Source organism: Ctenopharyngodon idella, chromosome 23, assembly GCF_019924925.1.
Source record: "Ctenopharyngodon idella isolate HZGC_01 chromosome 23, HZGC01, whole genome shotgun sequence".
NCBI classification, from domain to species: domain Eukaryota; kingdom Metazoa; phylum Chordata; class Actinopteri; order Cypriniformes; family Xenocyprididae; genus Ctenopharyngodon; species Ctenopharyngodon idella.
In genome coordinates, this window is record NC_067242.1 from 6559887 (window position 1) to 6581211 (window position 21325).

At 36.1% G+C, this 21325-nt stretch overlaps 4 long non-coding RNA genes across 8 annotated transcripts; all 4 read left to right on the top strand.

Moving 5' to 3' along the window:
* Window positions 1-296: 296 nt before the first annotated feature.
* On the top strand, window positions 297-13688 carry LOC127505992 (uncharacterized). 5 transcript variants are annotated; one of them, XR_007927860.1, is made up of 6 exons: window positions 297-503; window positions 9693-10597; window positions 10740-10819; window positions 11001-12079; window positions 12213-12536; window positions 13547-13684. It is a non-coding gene; the product is annotated as an uncharacterized LOC127505992 (long non-coding RNA). The 5 variants fall into 5 exon arrangements; XR_007927863.1 differs by having other exon boundaries at window positions 299-503; window positions 10533-10597; XR_007927861.1 differs by having other exon boundaries at window positions 9693-10819; window positions 13547-13688.
* LOC127505995 (uncharacterized) lies at window positions 661-2520 on the top strand. The gene is made up of 3 exons (XR_007927868.1): window positions 661-1028; window positions 1162-1491; window positions 2381-2520. It is a non-coding gene; the product is annotated as an uncharacterized LOC127505995 (long non-coding RNA).
* On the top strand, window positions 2527-5619 carry LOC127505994 (uncharacterized). The gene is made up of 3 exons (XR_007927867.1): window positions 2527-3128; window positions 5134-5203; window positions 5300-5619. It is a non-coding gene; the product is annotated as an uncharacterized LOC127505994 (long non-coding RNA).
* LOC127505997 (uncharacterized) lies at window positions 6770-8567 on the top strand. The gene is made up of 4 exons (XR_007927871.1): window positions 6770-6907; window positions 7886-7978; window positions 8125-8233; window positions 8395-8567. It is a non-coding gene; the product is annotated as an uncharacterized LOC127505997 (long non-coding RNA).
* Window positions 13689-21325: the final 7637 nt, after the last annotated feature.

The window sequence follows — 21325 nt, forward strand, 5'->3', positions numbered from 1 at the left end:
TGAATGAATATAATATACAAGTTTCACTTTTTGAATGGAATTAGTGAAATAAATCAACTTTTTGATGATATTCTAATTATATGACCAGCACCTGTAAGTAGTACGATTCTGATTCAAGAGATGTCAGTCAGTCATACTCCCTCATATGGTGACGATTTGTCTTGCCGATATCATCACGTTTTGACGACGTCTGTGGTTCTGTGTGATTTTTGACAACTTCAAGTTACGCCCCCTTCGTGTTACGCCCCTCTTGCAGACCGCAGACAGATTCTATTGGGCTAGAACTGCAGTCCTGAAAGTGAAAGTCCGGTATTGCAGACGGATAATGTTGCGTGATTCAGCCAGGGGTGCATTTCTTGAAAGCGTCGTTAGTCAGCTACGGTTGTTTGTCCCATTGAACTCTATTGATAACGACAGAACTTGCGACCATAGTTCGCTTTGGGAAATGCACCCCTGTCCGACAATCGCTCTTTTCTCTTTGGCAACATTATTCACTGCCTCTAGTAAGTAAATGATTTTAACATCCGACAGTATTGAATCTGTGTTGTTTTAGCATGCACAGTATATATTTTATATCGATAATAAAAAAAGCTTTGCTATCTCGAAAAATAATTTTAATTCATTCAATATTTTTAATTATTTTTAAAGGTTTGACATTGCATATTTAACTGAACAAGAGTGCGGAAGTGCACGTTTAGCCCTCAAAGGCTGAATCCCTTAACGGAACATTTCTATGCACCTCCATCTTGTGTTTTTGGCTTGGTCTGTCTGGCAGGAGGAAGGAGAACAAATGAATATGCATTTTGCTTCTCCGACTGACAGGACGAGGGAGACGAACTGAAATCAAACGAGAATTTTTTCGAGAAATTCTTTTTTGTCACTTTAGTCGGTATTTAATTTTACATTCAAACAGGCGAGTCGACATCCCTAGCCTATTTTGAGTAAATCTCGGAGATTCTCCACAGTTTTGTTAAAGATGAAATTAATTTCCACTTTGTTCGTATTAGTTAACTTTGCATCGGTTTCAGGTAGGAGAGATGGGGGTTAATGGACAGATGCTGGTTTTTATTTAACTGTAATATTGTACTGTCAGTTCATCACTCATTATTCTAAAGCAGTGGTTAATTGTCATCCTAAACACTTTCTTTCTGTTCAAAACAGTCGATGCTGATGGGTCAAAGATCGAGGCAAACCATGGAGAAGATGTTACACTGTCCTTCCCAATGGATAAAGCAGAGGAAGCTGATAGATTGAGGATAATGTTTACATCAGAATCTACGAATGAGACTCGTTTGATCGCACTGCGCTGTTCCGGTTCTGAAATCTGTGATCTTGTGAAAACACCTGGAGTCAAACTGATGGTTGGAGGAGGACTCGTGAATGTAACAATTCAGAAAGTGAACAGCTCCAGATCAGGACTCTATAAAGCAGAACCTGTTGGAGAGCACATAGGCATACCTGATGTGACTCCTATTACACTTGTTGTCAAAGGTGAGTGTGTTACTCTTTTATGTCTATTTGCCTGTAATGTAGAACACAACAGGAGAAAATGTGCTTTTCATTACTCCTGTAGTGCATGATTGCAGAATATGTATGTTTATATGTGTATGTGTTTTTATTGAACATTAATGGGTAACATATTTTGTGTGAAAATAAATGATGAAAGTGGTTTTAGTTTAAAAATCGCATTAATGTATGAGGTGGCGAGGAGGTACTGTACTGACAAGACCACAGCAAACGTGTGGGTGGTCCAGTGTTCAGCTGGCATCCTCTAACTACAGGGACGAAACCACAGCAAACCACATGTGTTAAATCTAAAGCTAGTTTTTACTTGTGTCTGTCTGGTGACACAATAGCGGTTCCCAGTTCAGTCAGTTACAGCATTCACACCACACATGACAGATACAAAGAACTGATACAAATACTTTAGCTAAAATATGTATCTAATAATATATTATTTAATAATGTCTAAGTTAACACTTGTTCAAAACAATCACTTTAGCAAACTTTGTACTATTTTCTGTTTGTTTTGAGAAATAAAAGAATTTTGTTTGTTCAATAAATATACTGTTAATTTTTTTTAAAATAGAAAGAAACAAAATTATTTAAAAAAGTAAAGATTCTGAAAGCATTAAAGGAGATCCCATAATAATTTAACAAAGCTTCAGTAGTAACAAATAAATATGATTATGATTGATATCATATCTTTTAAATCAATTTTGCGCTGCTGTCTCTGATCACATCAAGGATCAGACAAATTTCCATGTGCCTCATCAAAAGAGGTTGTTAAAGGGATAGTTCACCCAAAAATGAAAATGAAAGGGTAAGTGTCATTTGCAGTTTAAAACCTCTAACATTTCCTGTTCCTCTCTTACCTAAGCACCATTTACCTCCACTACAGCTCCTCCACACTCCTCCACCCCAAAACCTCCCAACTCCTCTCACCTCCTCTGGCTGTGTGCTTTAATTCCTCTAGTCATTGTCATCTCAGGGGTCGTTTGCTTCTGGAAACGCAGGAGGGCAAGTATTACTTACATTTATTCTTTTATCGATGAATATGAGCAGCGCTGCAGTTCTAATAATCTGAGTCCATATTCACCTTTCACCTAAAAGTTGATTCTAACATGGGTATATAAATTGAAATCCTAATTTTATGACTCGTACATTTTTCATCTAAGAGTTATTAAAAAATTAAACGGGCAATTCCAGCGTTATGGACGTGACATTTGGAGTCAAAACTTGAAATATAAACGCTCAAAGAATGCATTTAATAATCCCTTACTAAGGAAGTCCCGACATTAGAAAAATGTCAGTCTATAATCGTTTTATATTTTAGATGAGGGAAATATACACGCGTTACGGGACGTGACAAAAAAGTCAGTAAGTTTTGGGTGACAACATATTTTTTTACATATACCAAAAGTAATACTGCCCACCGAATGAAGAAGGGTTGTCTCTCCTCAGAGCATAAAATAATAATTTTATTTCATTTTTCGTGTTCGCATTTATGAGGAAAAACAACGTTACGGACATGACCGGTCTGAAAGCGGCACAGATGACTGCTTTAAAACTTTCACCTCAAGCAAGCTTTTAATCTACCAAATATTGAAATCTGTGATACCAGTATGGTAAGAATGCACAATTTATCAACTTTTTACTAAACTTTATACAACTTTATACTCTGTTTTTGCAAAAGGTTATGGATTAGACCTATTTCTCATGTTGACAAAGCGTGTGCGTTGTTCATGAATCAATTTAGAGATCATAAATTTCATTCTTACAGAACTACTTGCTAAAATACATTGACAAATATTAATGTTTATCATAAAGCAGTTTAAAATCGCATATTTTCCCACGTACACTATTGTCAATCGCAATCATGTCAGTTTTGTGTTTTGTGTCTAAATGATCACACGGTTTTCAGCTAGTTTGCACAGTTTAAAGCAAAGTCTTGAGTCAAAATCATCAAACTTTATTTCAAGTCAAAAATATTGCAATCTTATTATTTTTATTTTGTCAGCTTGATCGCGCGGATTGTGATCAATAGGCTATTCATTTTTTATCCAACAGGTTAAAACGCGACATCCCGAGGGAAGTGTCCTATGAGACACAAAGATCTTCTATAAGTTGTACTGTATCATATAGGCCTACCTATTGATGTTCATATTTCGTTCTGTAACTGTAAGAGGAAGAGAAGATCGGTTCATGTGCGCCTGATCTGCAGTAGCTAATCTGTCACGCGCCGTATTAAAGAGCGACATTATTGTTTAAATTTTGTTATAAAATCTACTGAATTTGAAAGTTGAACCTTTTTCATATTAAAACTAACAAAGCACAAAGAGTATTGCGACTATTGGATATGTTCTGATACACGGTAAGCCTGAAACAGATCACAGCAATATAAAGAAGCGAAGTCAGATTTAATATGAAGCGTCTGTAACGATTATTATGGTTGTTCAGAGCAAAGTAGTTAGTTGAATTGTTGATTCTAATAAGCATAAACATAATTTAGCTTTGCATATAAAGTTTTAATTTATTTGCATTTATAATTGTTATATGACATAAACTTCATCATCATTAAAACGTTACGGACGTGACAGAGCACTGAAGCGTCCTGACCTCTTTATTCCCGCCCTTATAAATTCAACATGCAGTGCTGTTATGACAAAATGAGTGTATTTATTTCTCAGGCATGCCTCTATCTTTCTACACAATGCTTACTGTTAAAATAAAGTTTAAAAAAGGGGGTCTTTGATCCATTTTTTTGAAAGCTTGAAATATTGCTGGTTGAAAATTTAATGTAAGCATTGTTGCTTACTTCATATTTTGTGGATAAACAAGGCAATTTTCTTAATTTCTGGTAGAGCACATTAATACAGTATATCACAGACCTAAATGGACAATTTAAAAAGGGTTTTGTTCTATTGATAACTTTTTTTTCATGGTAAAGATGACCTTTGCATGGAATTGTCCAAACACTAAAAGTTAAAAAAGCTGCTGAACCCAGGACAGTTTAGCCTGACTGCTGTTGTCAGTTTGTGTTGAGTAAATATATTGTAATATTACAGTGACACTGACCTTTTAATAAGGTATCATCTGAATCACTAAGATGTTTTGGTTAGAGATGCAGTTTCGTCACCCACAAATTGAAAAAACTCAGTGACAAAAGTTTTGACAACTCTATATATAATTAATAAGATCTTAAATTGTCCTAATTTCTGTATACAAGGTACATTTTTATCCTCAGTTAGACCCAAGCACCAGTTTTAATGGTGGGGAATGTGTTCAATTTGATTGTACCAAAAGCGTAGGAGTAAAGAAGGAATTCTAACATTTAACCATCACCATTAAATCACCTTTTGTCAACATTATTTTATTCAGCTCTGAGTGAAAGAGGGAGAATGATTGCTTATTTTGCAGGTTAAAAATGGTGTGGTTCATCTGAATGTTAACTAATAAATGATGTGCTTTAAGCATTTAAAATAATGTCAAAGACTGTGGGTTAAAAGTATTAAATTAAATGAATATAAAAAATGTATAAAAACTGAAATGTATAAATTAAGCTTTGACTGTAGCACCTTTTTATTTGGTTTAAATGACGTCTTGTAATTGTATTGTTGTTTTGACTTTCAGAAATGTGAGTCCGCAGCAGATGTTGAATCCTCTGTCCCGATGAAACCCTCCACCTCTCTCAATGTTTCAGGTATTTTGATGTGTCACATGACTTTTTCCATAAAGGATGTTTCACTTTGTCATGTTGTGCCTCACTAAGGACAGTTTTCTGTTGTTTTCTTCACAGATCAAGTGTGTGCAAAGAAAGAACTGGAAAAACAATGGCAGTGATTGTGTCGCAGTCTTCATGAACGGATGGCGAAAAAATCCTGAAGATCTACTCGTGTTTTTAGACACTTTAACACTTCAGTCGTGTTCAAACTGTCAGTCCAAATCCAATTTTTGTGCATATCTGATATTGGAATCTGTATTAAGTGTGAACGGCAAAAACCCATTTCATGCTACTTCCCTGTGGTTCAGATTGTTGATCAAATGACTCTTGTTGTATTGGAGATTCATTCCTTAAATTATATTTATTATTAAGAAAATAAATGTATTTGTCCCACAGCTTTGACTGGTGTTTTCTCATCTGGTTAAATAAGTCGACTTCACTGTCAGAGTAATATCTCATAAACGTTAAATAATAATACATTGATTTATAGTGTACAGTTTAAGATGACAGCATTTACTGATACAACATATATCTGTTGTTTAATTTAAAAGTATGTGTGCAAAGAATGGGATTTTTTACCAGTGTTCATTAGACAAGTTGATATTTCACTGTTAACTTGAAGCTGTGGCTTTACAATAATCAGTGTGAGCAAATATGATTTGATAGTTATCTTTATACTTTTAAAAAAAAAATTGTATAAGTGTCACTTTTATGATCATTTTACATTTTCTTTTAAGTCTAGGTTGTCTTTATCTGGTCAGGGACAGATGAAAATCAGCCTATTGTATTTCTTTATGGTATTATTTTCTTGTGTCTGTTGATAGAGTGCTGCTGTCCCTGTCAAATAAAATCAATAAATAAATATCAGACTTGAATTTATTTCATGAAAATGTAGATTTACACCTTCACAACACGAAAAATATATTTTTTAAAATTTAGTTATTGCTAACAACTGATATTTTTAATCGTTTTAAGAGGTAGACTACAATTATAGAATATTAATTTGTTGAGATTGCAGGTGTGATGTATCAGAGATTAACAAATGTTTCTACAGCTCTGATCTTCAATCAATCAGATCAACACATCATGATGTACCTCAGGATATGCAGTATTTTTAAAATGGAAAATAACTGATCTGAATTTGGTTATTTGGCAAAAACAGACCTACTGCCTGATGCGTAGTTGACAAATCAAGAGAGAGATCACACAGTTAAAGCACACAGTAGAAAGCTGCACAAGAGGAGGAGCGTGCATAAAAAGCTACAAGAGGAGGAGCATACATAGAAAGCTACAAGAGGAGGAGCATACATAGAAAGCTACAAGAGGAGGAGCATACATAGAAAGCTGCACAAGAGGAGGAGTATACATAGAAAGCTACAAGAGGAGGAGTATACATAGAAAGCTACAAGAGGAGGAGTATACATAGAAAGCTACAAGAGGAGGAGTATACATAGAAAGCTACAAGAGGAGGAGTATACATAGAAAGCTGCACAAGAGGAGGAGCGTGCATAGAAAGCTACAAGAGGAGGAGCATACATAGAAAGCTGCGCAAGAGGTCCTCCTCTTGTGCAGCTTTCTATGTATGCTCCTCCTATGTATGCGTACATAGTCATACATTTGACTGTAAATGAGCACCACTTAAACACTCGGCCTGTTCCTCCAACATGCAGAACTCCACTACAGGTCAGTCATTCACCTATTTAATATATTTATTTACTAAAACTTTTCACAAAAATGTAAATGTGAATAAATTCATAGCTATAATAATCAATGCTCAGTGATATTAAGAGATTAAGAGAGTTTGGTAGAATGATGATGAACCTCAACATTTCAAACCATCAAACTTTTTACTGTACTTTTTAATTATTACAAATAAAAACTATCCTCCAGAAGTTCAACTGATAAATACCTTAGAATTTTTAGGTAACACTTTATAATAATCTTTCATTTGATAACATTACAAGACAACAGACTGACTAACGATGGCTTATACAGCATTTATTAATCTTAGTTAATGTTACTTTCAAAATCTAGCCTACTGATTCAGAAATTATGTTTATTAACTAACATTAATAATGATTAATAAATGATTATAACAGGTTTATTATTTGATATTTTGTATTCTCTCTTCACTTGCGTCTCGTCTCCACCTCTTGAAGTGCAGCCCTAACCGGGGCGCGCTTTGGAAGGACGATTCTTTATTTTCGGTCCTCATTTACAGTCAGAAACACGCCTCCCCCTCTAGATGGCGCTACAGTGTAAAAAATAAAGTCATGGTATTTTTTAGCGCACTTTTTTAATTCATATTCTTGTTGAACATTGACAGCAAGTCAGTCATAACTAAAAGATTTACAAACAAAGACTGAGATTACATTCAATTTTCACATCACATCAACACAACATACAAAACAATAAGTTAAAGACAAAGGAGAAACTTTTATAGGGAGTTTAGGAAGTCACACTGCAACAAAAAAAACATTTGCCGGCACATTTTCTGAATCCTGAATCAGAAAGAGGACTCATCATTAATAAAACACTGATGACCCCATTCATAATGTCAAAGTCAATCATTTTAAGACCACCTTCTTCATAATCTTTAACCATATCATTTTTACCTATATAATGACTCAAAATTTAACTTGTTTAAAATAACTGTTACAGATCCAGGGTCTGCAGTCACGTGTGTTTGTCCATCAGTGTTCTTCTATCTCTCTGCTGTCTGGAAGATGATGACTTCTGTTTTCTCCTCTGAGGGTATGATTATTCTTTAATGAACATATTATTCATTTATTAACACATTCACGGTCAAAACATGAGTTTTGTATAATTTGTTTCTGAATGAATATGTTTTCAAATAATATAGTGTGTTTAAGTTCATCTTCATCTTTTCTGTGTGATAGAAATGGATCGTCAGTCTCTGGATGTTCCTCTCTCTGTAGAGGAGACCCGACCAGAACCGGCCCAGAGTTCAGTGCAGCCATGCAGTGATGGAGAAAGTTACTTTTAAAAGTAATGCATTACAATATTACAATATACCTAAAAAAAAGTAACTTTATTTACTTTTTGTGGAAAGTACTGTTACATTACTTTTGCATTACTTTTCCTCATCTAAGGAGGGCTTGTTTGTTTGTTTTTTTAATTACCAATGTTTTTTTTTCTATTTTTGGCAGATGTTAAGGCCAGAAGTGAAATGAATAATCCTCAGGCTGAAGGAAATATAATTTCACAGCTGTACAGTAGAGGGCGCTGCTCAAACAAACCTTTCATCTGCTGCTGAAGAAAGATCTAAACTCTTATTTTAGCAATAAAAATAATAATAATAAAAAAAGAAACACAAATATGATATTTGTCTAAAGTCATTTTTGCTTATTAGTATGGTTGAATTGGATCATCAAAGGTCAGCAGCAAAGACATTGGTTAATAAAGTGAGATTAAATACATAAAGTATACAGGTGCTGGTCATATAATTAGAATATCATCAAAAAGTTGATTTATTTTACTAATTCCATTCAAAAAGTGAAACTTGTATATTATATTCATTCATTACACACAGACTGATATATTTCAAATGTTTATTTCTTTTAATTTTGATGATTATAACTGACAACTAAGGAAAATCCCAAATTCAGTATCTCAGAAAATTAGAATATTGTGAAAAGGTTCAATATTGAAGACACCTGGTGCCACACTCTAATCAGCTAATTAACTCAAAACACCTGCAAAGGCCTTTAAATGGTCTCTCAGTCTAGTTCTGTAGGCTACACAATCATGGGGAAGACTGCTGACTTGACAGTTGTCCAAAAGACGACCATTGACACCTTGCACAAGGAGGGCAAGACACAAAAGGTCATTGCAAAAGAGGCTGGCTGTTCACAGAGCTCTGTGTCCAAGCACATTAATAGAGAGGCGAAGGGAAGGAAAAGATGTTGTTGAAAAAAGTGTACAAGCAATAGGGATAACCGCACCCTGGAGAGGATTGTGAAACAAAACCCATTCAAAAATGTGGGGGAGATTCACAAAGAGTGGACTGCAGCTGGAGTCAGTGCTTCAAGAACCACTAAGCACAGACGTATGCAAGACATGGGTTTCAGCTGTCGCATTCCTTGTGTCAAGCCACTCTTGAACAAGACAGCATCAAAAGCGTCTCGCCTGGGCTAAAGACAAAAAGGACTGGACTGCTGCTGAGTGGTCCAAAGTTATGTTCTCTGAGGAAAGTAAATTTCACATTTTTCAGGGTCCCAGAGTCTGGAGGAAGAGAGGAGAGGCACACAATCCACGTTGCTTGAGGTCCAGTGTAAAGTTTCTACAGTCAGTGATGGTTTGGGGTGCCATGTCATCTGCTGGTGTTGGTCCACTGTGTTTTCTGAGGTCCAAGTTCAACGCAGCCGTATACCAGGAAGTTTTAGAGCACTTCATGCTTCCTGCTGCTGACCAACTTTATGGAGATGCAGATTTCATTTTCCAACAGGACTTGGCACCTGCACACAGTGCCAAAGCTACCAGTACCTGGTTTAAGGACCACGGTATCCCTGTTCTTAATTGGTCAGCAAACTCGCCTGACCTTAACCCCATAGAAAATCTATGGGGTATTGTGAAGAGGAAGATGCGATATGCCAGACCCAACAATGCAGAAGAGCTGAAGGCCACTATCAGAGCAACCTGGGCTCTTATAACACCTGAGCAGTGCCACAGACTGATCGACTCCATGCCTCGCCGCATTGCTGCAGTAATTCAGGCAAAAGGAGCCCCAACTAAGTATTGAGTGCTGTACATGCTCATACTTTTCATGTTCATACTTTTCAGTTGGCCAAGATTTATAAAAATCCTTTCTTTGTATTGGTCTTAAGTAATATTCTAATTTTCTGAGATACTGAATTTGGGATTTTCCTTAGTTGTCAATTATAATCCTCAAAATTAAAAGAAATAAACATTTGAAATATATCAGTCTGTGTGTAATGAATGAATATAATATACAAGTTTCACTTTTTGAATGGAATTAGTGAAATAAACCAACTTTTTGATGATATTCTAATTATATGACCAGCACCTGTATAATGTATTGTGCATGTTTCTGCCCTTTCAAACTCTACTGTATATTATACCGTATGCTGCTTATCTACAGACCATATTTCAATTAACAATTTTCTTTTGATAGGCCATCATATATGGCCTGGCTGGGCTTCAGAATTTGTCTGTGCGGGATGAGTAGAAAATTGAATTGTTTTTACACAATGTCCAATGTATCCTTTTTTTTTAACAGCATTTCTGTTAACCCAGCAGTGAATATGTTCTTTATTTACTATTTCAGTGAAGTGGAGGAATTTAATAGAATGATAAAGAAACAATTGGGAAAAGAGGGGAGAGCATCCATTGGTAGGTAGTGCTGCTGCATACATCAAAATGTGTGCTTTAAATATTTAAAGGACAGGAAAAGTCATGTCAATAGCATGTTATTTCTATTCAGATTTCTTGCATCTCCCTCTATTCATTTTTTTTTTTTTTTTTATCGGTTCAGATGGGCTTTATTGACATGAATGGTTCAAGAACCTTTGTTCCTACATCAAAATGATTTTTTTTCCCCCAAATCTTTGAACGGTATGCAGTAACAGTAATACGAACATTATTTGGTATGAAGATTGATATAATTTTGTATCGTAGCTATGTAATGTGTGTGCTCTGTGGTGACTAAGATCTTTAAAATTAAAAATTAGAGAGTTAAACATGTTCAACTAAATGTTCCTTATTTCATTCACTTCTCTATCTCTGTCTCTCTTAGGAGTCAGTGAAGACGTTGTCCATGAAGTTCTTCCTATGTGGTTCACGTCATGAACAAATTTGTTTTTGTGTGTGTTCAAATTCAACTGTTGCAATATATTATTTTATAAAATATACACAAACTTAAATCTACCCCCAGAGTCATCCTTGTGTATTCCCTCTGTACTTGAAAATGTGATTGACTGAAAAGGCTATACCATCATTCCTTGTTTATTTTACTTGATGAGTTATTAAATTATGCAACTTAGACCCAATAATTACTCAACATTCCTAGAAACCAGATTTAATTGCAATAAAGGAAGCAGTATTTGGGTGTAATAAACCTTTAAAAAACTCTAAAACTCTAAAAGTAGTTAAAATTGGGTGAAAATACTGCCTTGGTGGCAGTTTTTTCGGTCCTCCAAAACAAGGGTCCTGGAAATGCGTTCCTGGGACTGCGGTTCTCCGATTCGGTAGGTGGCGCTGTCACAAAAAAAACTAGGGTCCTAGAATGCGGTGCCAGAACGGGGCACTGCAAGCTTTTGAGCTCCTTTATGAAAACTGAAGACTGATTAATAATAGCCTATATAGTGATTTAAATGCTATTTAGATAGACTATTTGTAACGATGGTTTAAACCAATAAAAAGGGCTTATCATGATCGAAAATGATAAATGGAATCGACAGATCGGGAAGTGTTTTAAAATGTGCCGCAGAATGCTCTGTGAACATCTTCACTGTGAGTCTGTGAACAAACTGAACAAGAGTGCGGAAGTGCACGTTTAGCCCTCAAAGGCTGAATCCCTTAACGGAACATTTCTATGCACCTCCATCTTGTGTTTTTGGCTTGGTCTGTCTGGCAGGAGGAAGGAGAACAAATGAATATGCATTTTGCTTCTCCGACTGACAGGACGAGGGAGACGAACTGAAATCAAACGAGAATTTTTTTTGTCACTTTAGTCGGTATTTAATTTTACATTCAAACAGGCGAGTCGACATCCCTAGCCTATTTTGAGTAAATCTCGGAGATTCTCCACAGTTTTGTTAAAGATGAAATTAATTTCCACTGTCTTCATATTAGTTAACTTTGCATCGGTTTCAGGTAGGAGAGATGGGGGTTAATGGACAGATGCTGGTTTTTATTTAACTGTAATATTGTACTGTCAGTTCATCACTCATTATTCTAAAGCAGTGGTTAATTGTCATCCTAAACACTTTCTTTCTGTTCAAAACAGTCGATGCTGATGGGTCAAAGATCGAGGCAAACCATGGAGAAGATGTTACACTGTCCTTCCCAATGGATAAAGTGGAGGAAGCCTATGAATTGAGGATAATGTTTACATCAGAATCTACGAAAAAGACTCGTTTGATCGCACTGGGCTGTTCCGGTTCTGAAAGCTGTGATGTTGTGGAAGAAACTGGAGTCAAACTGATGGTTGAAGGAGGATTCGTGTCTGTAACCATTAAGAAAGTTGACAGCTCCAGATCAGGACTCTATGAAGCAGAACCTGTTGGAACGCACATGCCTGATGTGAATCCTATTACACTTGTTGTCAACGGTGAGTGTGTTACTATAATGTATTTTTGCCTGTAATGTAGAACACAACAGGAGAAAATGTGCTTTTCATTACTCCTGTAGTGCATGATTGCAGAATATGTATATGTTTATATGTGTATGTGTTTTTATTGAACATTAATGGGTAACATATTTTGTGTGAAAATAAGTGATAAAAGTGGTTTTAGTTTAAAAATCGCATTAATGTATGAGGTGGCGAGGAGGTTTTTTGATACTGACAAGACCACAGCAAACGTGTGGGTCCAGTGTTCAGCTGGCATCCTCTAACTACAGGGACGAAACCACATGTGTTAAATCTAAAGCTAGTTTTTGCTTGTGTCTGTCTGGTGACACAATAGCGCTTCCCAGTTAATGACAGATACAAAGAACTGATACAAATACTTTAGCTAAAATATGCATCTAATAATATATTATTTAATAATGTCTAAGTTAATACTTGTTCAAAACAATCACTTTAGCAAACTTTGTACTATTTTCTGTTTATTTTGAGAAATAAAAGAATTTTGTTTGTTCAATAAATATACTGTTCATTAAAAAAAAAAAAAAAGAAAGAAACAAAATTATTTAAAAAAGTAAAGATTCTGAAAGCATTGAAGGAGACCCCATAATAATTTAACAAAGCTTCAGTAGTAACAAATAAATATGATTTTATTATGATTGATACCATATTTTTTAAAATCAATTTTGCGCTGCTGTCTGTGATCACATCAAGGATCAGACAAATTTCCATGTGCCTCATCAAAAGAGGTTGTTAAAGGGATAGTTCACCCAAAAATGAAAATCCTGTCATAATTTACCCCCACATGCCTTTAAGAATAGTGCTGAGCTGAATTTTTGTGCCATTTATTGGTTTAATGGAGAATAAAGTCAAATCCACCTTTTACCCCAGTGAACCTTTATCCCTGTTGTACCCTATACTAGAATCAGGTTATGGTCAGGGTAAGTGTCATTTGCAGTTTAAAACCTCTAACATTTCCTGTTCCTCTCTTACAGAAGCATACTTTACCTCCACTACAGCTCCTCCACACTCCTCCACCCCAAAACCTCCCAACTCCTCTCACCTCCTCTGGCTGTGTGCTTTAATTCCTCTAGTCATTGTCATCTCAGGGGTCGTTTAATTCTGGAAACGCAGGAGGGCAAGTATTACTTACATTTATTCTTTTATCGATTAATCTGAGCAGTGCTGCAGTTCCAATAATCTGAGTCTGTAGTCACCAATATTTTTAGGCTAAAAGTTGCTTCTAACATGGAAATTTATGAGTAGCTCTTAAAAATGAGCGGCCTGCCACTTCTAATTTTTGAACTCATCAAAGAGTAATTCAAACATTTCAACACTAAAAGTAGCTGCTGAACCCAGGACAGTTTTGATGTCTCCCTGAGGACTTCTACATCCCTGACGCCTGTTTGACACACACTCCGCTTGCGTTACGTATGCGATGCAGGAACAGAACATGATATTGTACTTTCACATAAGCCGCGTTTGCAATTTACTTATTTTTATTTCAAATCCAAAAGTTGTTAATGAACATGGCTTGTCAGCATTGAGATACACTCTTCCATAGATTCACTACATTTTAATGTTTTATTCAATTCATTACTTTATATTTTATATAAAGTAATACTTTACATTTATATATTAAGTAAAAAGCAAGTGGCGAACTTTTAAACATGTCTATATGTTAAAACATTTTAAATTAAAACACAGTAGCCTACATGAGAACAGCAGAATCTTGTCTCTTCTTTTGCTTTTAAATCTTTATACAAGAAATCCTGCAGGTCATAAAGAACTTTTGTTTTTCCACCTCATGAAGAGACGAGTGCTATCCATTATGTCTCCTTGTTTATGTAATGTGAGGTAAGGTGTCGTTTTCCTTGCTTTACCTGCACTGTAAAAAATTAAAGTTGAGAAAACTTAAAAATTTACGGAGCCCCACACGACATGCAAGAAAAAAAATTAAATTGTGCGCACGATTTACTAATTAATTCCCTTGATTTACTAAATCGTGCACATGATTTACTATTTTGTTCCCTCGATTTATAAATCATGTGCATTTAGCCTAGTATTTTTTTCATGCAACTTTCAACCAGCTGCAGGAGATTTGAGTTTTCTTAATTTGTTGTAAATTGAACTTGTTACACAACAACAAGTTGAGAACTCAAATCTCCTGCAGCTGGTTGGAAGTTGCATGAAAAAAATAGTTTAATTTTTTACAGTATGAGGCAAAAAGCCATGTGTTGATTTTGAAACAGAATAGACTTTAAATTATCTGCATCTATGATGAAATTACTATATTTTCATGTCAATACATGTTTATTTTAAATGCGAACAATTGTGCTGCACTGCTGCAGACGCACCGCAACTGGAACGCACTTCCAGAACGCATCTGCGTACAGTGTGAAAACTCTAACCTGTTAACATGGGCACGGGAAAAAATACGCACCACATACACACTGCAGACGGAGTATGAGTGAAACAGGCGTAAGAGTGGCTGCTGTTGTCAATCCATAAAACTGACCTTTAATAAAGTGTCATCTGAAAAACTTTTAAACTTAAGAAATGCAATTACGTCTCCTATGAATCAAAACAACCCAATTACAAAAGTTTTGATAACTATATATAATTAATTAGATCTTAAAAGGTCCTAATTTCTATATTCAAAGTAATTGTTCTAGTTCTCCTCAGTCAGAACTGAGCAAAACTGTGATCAGATCATCTGAAACAGATCATAATAACAGTTTTAAAAGGGTCAAAGAGATTGAGTCAGTCACTGTTCTGTGCAGCATTTTAAAGGGTTAGTTCACCCAGAAATGAAATTCTGTCATTTATTACTCACCCTCATGTCGTTCCACACCTGTAAGACCTTCGTTCATCTTCAGAACACAAATTAAGATATTTTTGATGAAATCCAAGAGGTTTTTTTTATCCTCAATAGAAAACAATGAAATTAGCACATTCAGTGTCCAGAAAAGTAGTAAAAACATCGTTAAAAAAGTTGACGTGACTACAGTGGCTCAACCTTAATGTTATGAAGCGAGAAGAATAATTTTTGTGCCAAAAAAAAAAATAATTATGACTTTATTAAATAATCTCTCCTCTTTCCAGTCAGTCTCCTACTCTGTTGACATTGTAGACACAGTGCAGTGCTTACATGTTTACGTCCAAATGCCGGCTCAGTATTTGCTGTTCACGTGCGCATCATGACATGTGTGATGTTGACACGGGAGCCGGCCAATAATGAGCCGGTATTCAGATGTAGAACCTGGAAGCGCTGCACTGCGTTTTTTGCGCACAAAAAGTATTCTCATCACTTCATAACATTTAGAGGATTAGTTCACTTGAAATCCTGATAATTTACTCACCCCCATGTCATTCAGGATGTCTTTTTTCAGTTGAAAAGAAATTAAGGTTTTTGTGTAAAACATTCCAGGATTTTTCTCCATATAGTGGACTTCACTGGGGTTCAACGGGTTGAAGGTCCAAATGTCAGTTTCAGTGCAGCTTCAAAGAGCTCTACATGATCCCAGACGAGGAATAAGAGTCTTATCTAGCAAAACGATTGGCCATTTTCTAAAAAAAAAAAAAAAAAAAATATATATATAATTACATCTTATCCACAAATGCTCGTCTTGCACTGCTCTGCGATACGCCACGCATTACGTAATCATGTTGGAATGGTCATGCGTGACGTAGGCAGAAGTACTGATCCAGTGTCTACAAAGTGAACATGCAAAGACTAAGTCAAACGCCCTTTACAAAAAAAGGTAAAACAACGATGTCAGATGATTTTGAAGTTGGAGAAAATGAGATGGAGTTTTTGCGCCCTGCCGCAGTACTCCCTCCTACGTCATGTGTGACCTTTCCAATGTGATTACGTAATGGGCGCCAACATTTCAGGGTGTGTCAGGTACAGGGAGACATACAAAATGTGCAGGGCTGGTGGTACTCCAGGACAGGTTTGAGAACCACTGTCTCAGATGTAATACGGGGTCAGTCATGGCCTAATGGTTAGAGAGTCAGAATGGTAACTTAAAAGTTGCGGGTTCAATTTTCAATACCAGCAGGAAATGACTGAAGTGCCATTGAGCAAGGCACCTATCCCACAATAGCCGCGTTTCCACTGTCGGGCCAAAAGGGGGCCTGCTAGTGTGTGCCAGGTCCAGTCGGGTTTCATATACCAGCTAACATCAGCATTAAAGACTTAAAATCAGTTTAGCTCAAAACTCACTTTCAGACAGCAGCGAGTGTTTGAAATAACTTCTGTTTGTGATCTGATGTGGATTCTGATCACCGTATAAGGCAGAAATATATATGCGAGGTAAAACACTGTCTGCTAACCATTACCATAGTAAACATGGTAATAAATACAACCGCTTGAAGAAATCGGACACATCATATAGGCTCTCACAATTGTTTGTTTATTTTATCTGCCAGTACGTCTCGTCTCTGTCTGATGTCCATATTGGAGAGAGTGCTAAAGCTCGTATTTTGGGTGGAAAATTTGTAGAATTCGTTTCTTTCTAAACGTGATGCAAACAAACTTTCCTGTGACTAAAAATAAAAAGAAACGGACGCAAGTATTTTGTGAAATAATGGTAAATACCACTTTATTTCTGTGACTAATGTGCAATAGTGACATAAATTAATTTATTATGATCAATGTATCGCTTATTATTGTAAAACTGATATCAATGTTTGGGTTTTAAATCTTTAAGTAAACAACAAAAATGCCAACAAACGGACGCTTTTATCATGTTCGTTTGTTGCGATCTCGCTATATCCAGTGATTTCTTTCTGATTCGTTTTCTGATTAAACTTCCATTTGTTGGTGAAATGACGGGTTTGTGTGACGTTGGTCCAGAGAGGTGTGTCATGGGCAGGTTTTAGTGAAGTGCTGCAGAGCTTCTGGTCTAACGGTGGAAACGCAGCATGATTTTGGGCTCGGTGCTGCAGGTCCGAGGCTATTAGCTCAGCCCGGCCTGTTGAAATCCCTGGCTCGCACTGGCCCGACAGTGGAAAAGCAGCTAATCACTCCCGGAGTGCCACAGCAAAAAAAGGCTGTCCACAGTTTGCAGTGTGTGTGTTCACTACTCACTGATCCTCATGTATGTTTTTTCACTAACTTAGGTGGGTTAAATGCAGGGGACAAATTCTGAGTATGGGTTACCACACCTGGCCTTCACATGTCACTTCCCGTTTTCACTTTAAACATTGCTGAAATGTAAAATTAAGCTTTGACTTCAGCACCGTTTTATTTGATTTGGTTTTCATGTCTTGTAATTGTGTTTCACTAATCTCAGTTTTCTGCTGTTTTCTTTACAGATCCTGTGTTTAAAAAAATAAAAATAAAAAAGGACTGGAAACCCGCTGCAGTGATTGTGTAGCAGTCACCGTGAACGGTTGTGGAGAAAATGCTGAAGCTCTTCTCACAGATACACAAGTGTCTTAAAACAATAAATAACACCAAATTCCAAACACTTCCAAACACTTTAGCCATGTTCAAACTGTCAGTCCAAATCTGATTTTTGTGCATATACAATCGTAGTAAGTGTGAACTGCAAAACATTTAATACAAATCAATTTCAACCTACTTTCATGTGGTTTTGAAATCCTATTTCAGTTCTGGAAATCTGTTTGTCTGACCACTCTGATTGCATTTCAGTAATTATTTTTTTTTGCCTACATGTCACTTTCTTACAGCATGTAAAACTTAAACACTATCTCTATCGGTTTCACTGACAAGGCTTAAACTAGTCTGTCTAAAATGCATGTTTGAGCTGTTTTAACTGAAATCATCTCTTAAAATATGTCAGTGCCATTGTTTTGTCTGAAGATGTACACCAGTAATGTTTTTTTTTTTCTAAGACACGTTTATAAAAGCTACTTAAATAACCTAAATATCCTAAGGCCTCATTCTGGCTAATCTAAACCTTTGTCCAGCACCATGGCTACTCATTGTCATGTTGTATGACAACGTCAGTGTTAAACTCCTCCATGAGGCTGCTGTTTTTGGCCGTAGACGCCAGTGCAGGTATTCCTGAAAATTAAAAACAATCAAATAATCTGATTTCGACTGACAGTTTGAACATTGTCGTTGGAGCCAAAGAACCTGCCAAAATGTTGAATGCAGTTATTTTTTCACACGCATTTAAAATATCAATATGCTGCCTTTTTAAACATGAATTTGTTTCTTGCCAGATTGTTGATCAAATGATGGATGTAGATCAAGATTTTCACAAGTGCATTCCAGTCATGTGTGCAATATTAATAAATCAGTCAATGACCAGTGTTCATGCTGTCTGTGAATGAGATGAGATACTGTATGAAGGGACATTCATTCTTTTATATTTAATTTAATTTTTTATTGTATTTGTTTATTTGTCCCACAGCGTTGACTGGTGTTTTCTCATCTGACTCATCTTAAATATGTCAACTTTAAATTATAAGTAATACATTGATTTATAGTGTGTAGAGTTTAAGATGTTAGATTTATTGATAAAATACAAATTTACATAATGTTGTTTAAACTTGAAGTGTGTATGCGGAAAGAATGGATTTTGGTTTTTTTTTAATAGAAAAAAATTCCCTGATAGATCTACTACCTGATGTGACAAATCAAGAGAGATCTTCTGTAAAGGGATAGTTCACCTTAAAATAATCAAAATTCTGTCATCATTTACTCACCCTCATGTTGTTTCAAACCTGTATGAATTTCTGTCTTCTAACTAAAAAGATGTTTTGAAGAATGTGTGAAACCAAACAGTTGATGGCCCCATTGACTTCCTATAGTATTCCCCCCATACATTTCATCCCTCTCAATGTCTCGAAATATATAGAAATTCCTCTTTAAAAAACAATCATGGAGGAGTTTTGAAAGATTTACATTTGTGTATGTAAAATGTTTTGCAAAAGCAACAAATAATTTATTACATAAGATTGTCACAGTTCCCTTGTCTCCCGGACTCCATTTCCCATGATCCTCCTGTCTCCACACCTGCACTCACTTCCCTCGTCATCTCCCCATCAGCACTCATCACCTGCACCTGGACTTCCTCATCAGCACTCCCTATATAATGGACTCACTCCCTGTCCGTTCTTATTGTTATCTTTCCGTGTGTTAATGTTGTGTTTCTGCTCCTACGTTTATTAAAGACCCTTACTTTGTGGATTACCGTGTATTGTCTCATCCCTGCAGCACCACACGTAACAAAGATACGGTTGTTTTGTTAAGGATAAAAAAAGTATGTTTCCCCAACACTGTCTCACAACCAATTTGTACGTATTTTACGAGGTGGCTAATTTGTACAATGTCACTGGTACGAATTCATATGATTTGTCTAAACCCCAGTGACGGGTCGGTTTAGTGGCAAGCTTAGGGGTAGTTCATTCATACGAATTTGGCAACTCATAAAATGCGTACGATTTAACAAAAGGTAAAGCAGATTTTCTTCTCTCTTTCCAACATGCAACTTCCTTTAGTGGGCATTTAACCCAGACATATAGCTGTGTTTTAGAAGAAAGAGTAATAACTCTACAGCAGGAGAGTGTTTGCACTGGTTGAAGCAGGAATGAAATCAATCAGGATCTACATGCAGCAAATCCTGACACCGGGATTAATCAGAACTTCTCAAAAACTCAAACGGCACAACCAGAAAATACTGACAATGACAGACAAAGAACAACTGAACATGATGAGGGCTATTAATACACAAGGAAACACTGGGGCTAAACTAGATTATGAACCACAGGTTAACATGAGGGCAAATCAAAAACCATGGCAACAGATGAATTAACTGAACTGGGAACAGTGCAAAACTAAACATCTGGTACATGTGGATTACACACGGACCAGATGTGGGCCGACACTATGTTACTGTCAGGGTATAAGCTGAACACGTAATATGCATGCATCACCGTTTTCACAGATTTGTGTTTTTGTTGTTTATATGGAGCCTATGGCATCATTTTCAAAAACTTTTTTTCCCCTAAAAGTTTGCATTTTCAGGCCGGCCAAAATGCCATTGTCATGTAAATGAATGAGTTTTCAGTTTTTAGGTGTCGCCTAAACATCCCATGTGTTATTCAACTTGACCTAAGACAAATGAATGTGTAATAAATGTATTGTAATATTTGTGAACTACAACAACAAAAAATAACTTTGCAACTGCAAACATAATAATTGTAAAGGCTAAATAGTTCAAACCAGAAGCTGACGATTCCAAGTGTTTCCTTCCTTCTCCCTGTTTCATTTGAGGCATCAGAGACAGTTGTTATTGCTCCGAGCGGATCTTGATGCCCAGAGAGCCGCATTCAAATCTCAGCTTTCAGCCTTATGGCAGACGTGTGAGAAAAGTATAATCTTTCAAATTCATTTCAAAGATTCCTCGATGGTACAAATGTGAAAGTGTGAGATTATTAATTTACTAATTATTATTTATTTGAAATTATTACATTACTAACAGAAACAATTCTATTTAACCAACTTCACTTTAAAATGAGGATGGAAAAGTACATCTGGTAGGTGAGTGGTTGCCCACTAACTTAAACTCAAAAATAATTTCCTCTGTTTTTCTGATGTTAATTAAGTTCTTTACTCCAGTTAGTGATCTCTGCGTAATGTTGAATGTCCTTATCTTTATGCAGAAGACCAAGTATAGCAGCATCATCTGAAAATTTTACAACAATATTCACATGAATGTTGACTCCTTTACTCGGTGTACAAATGTGAAAGTGAAAAACAGTTGTGAACATACACATCCCTGGGAAACTCAATC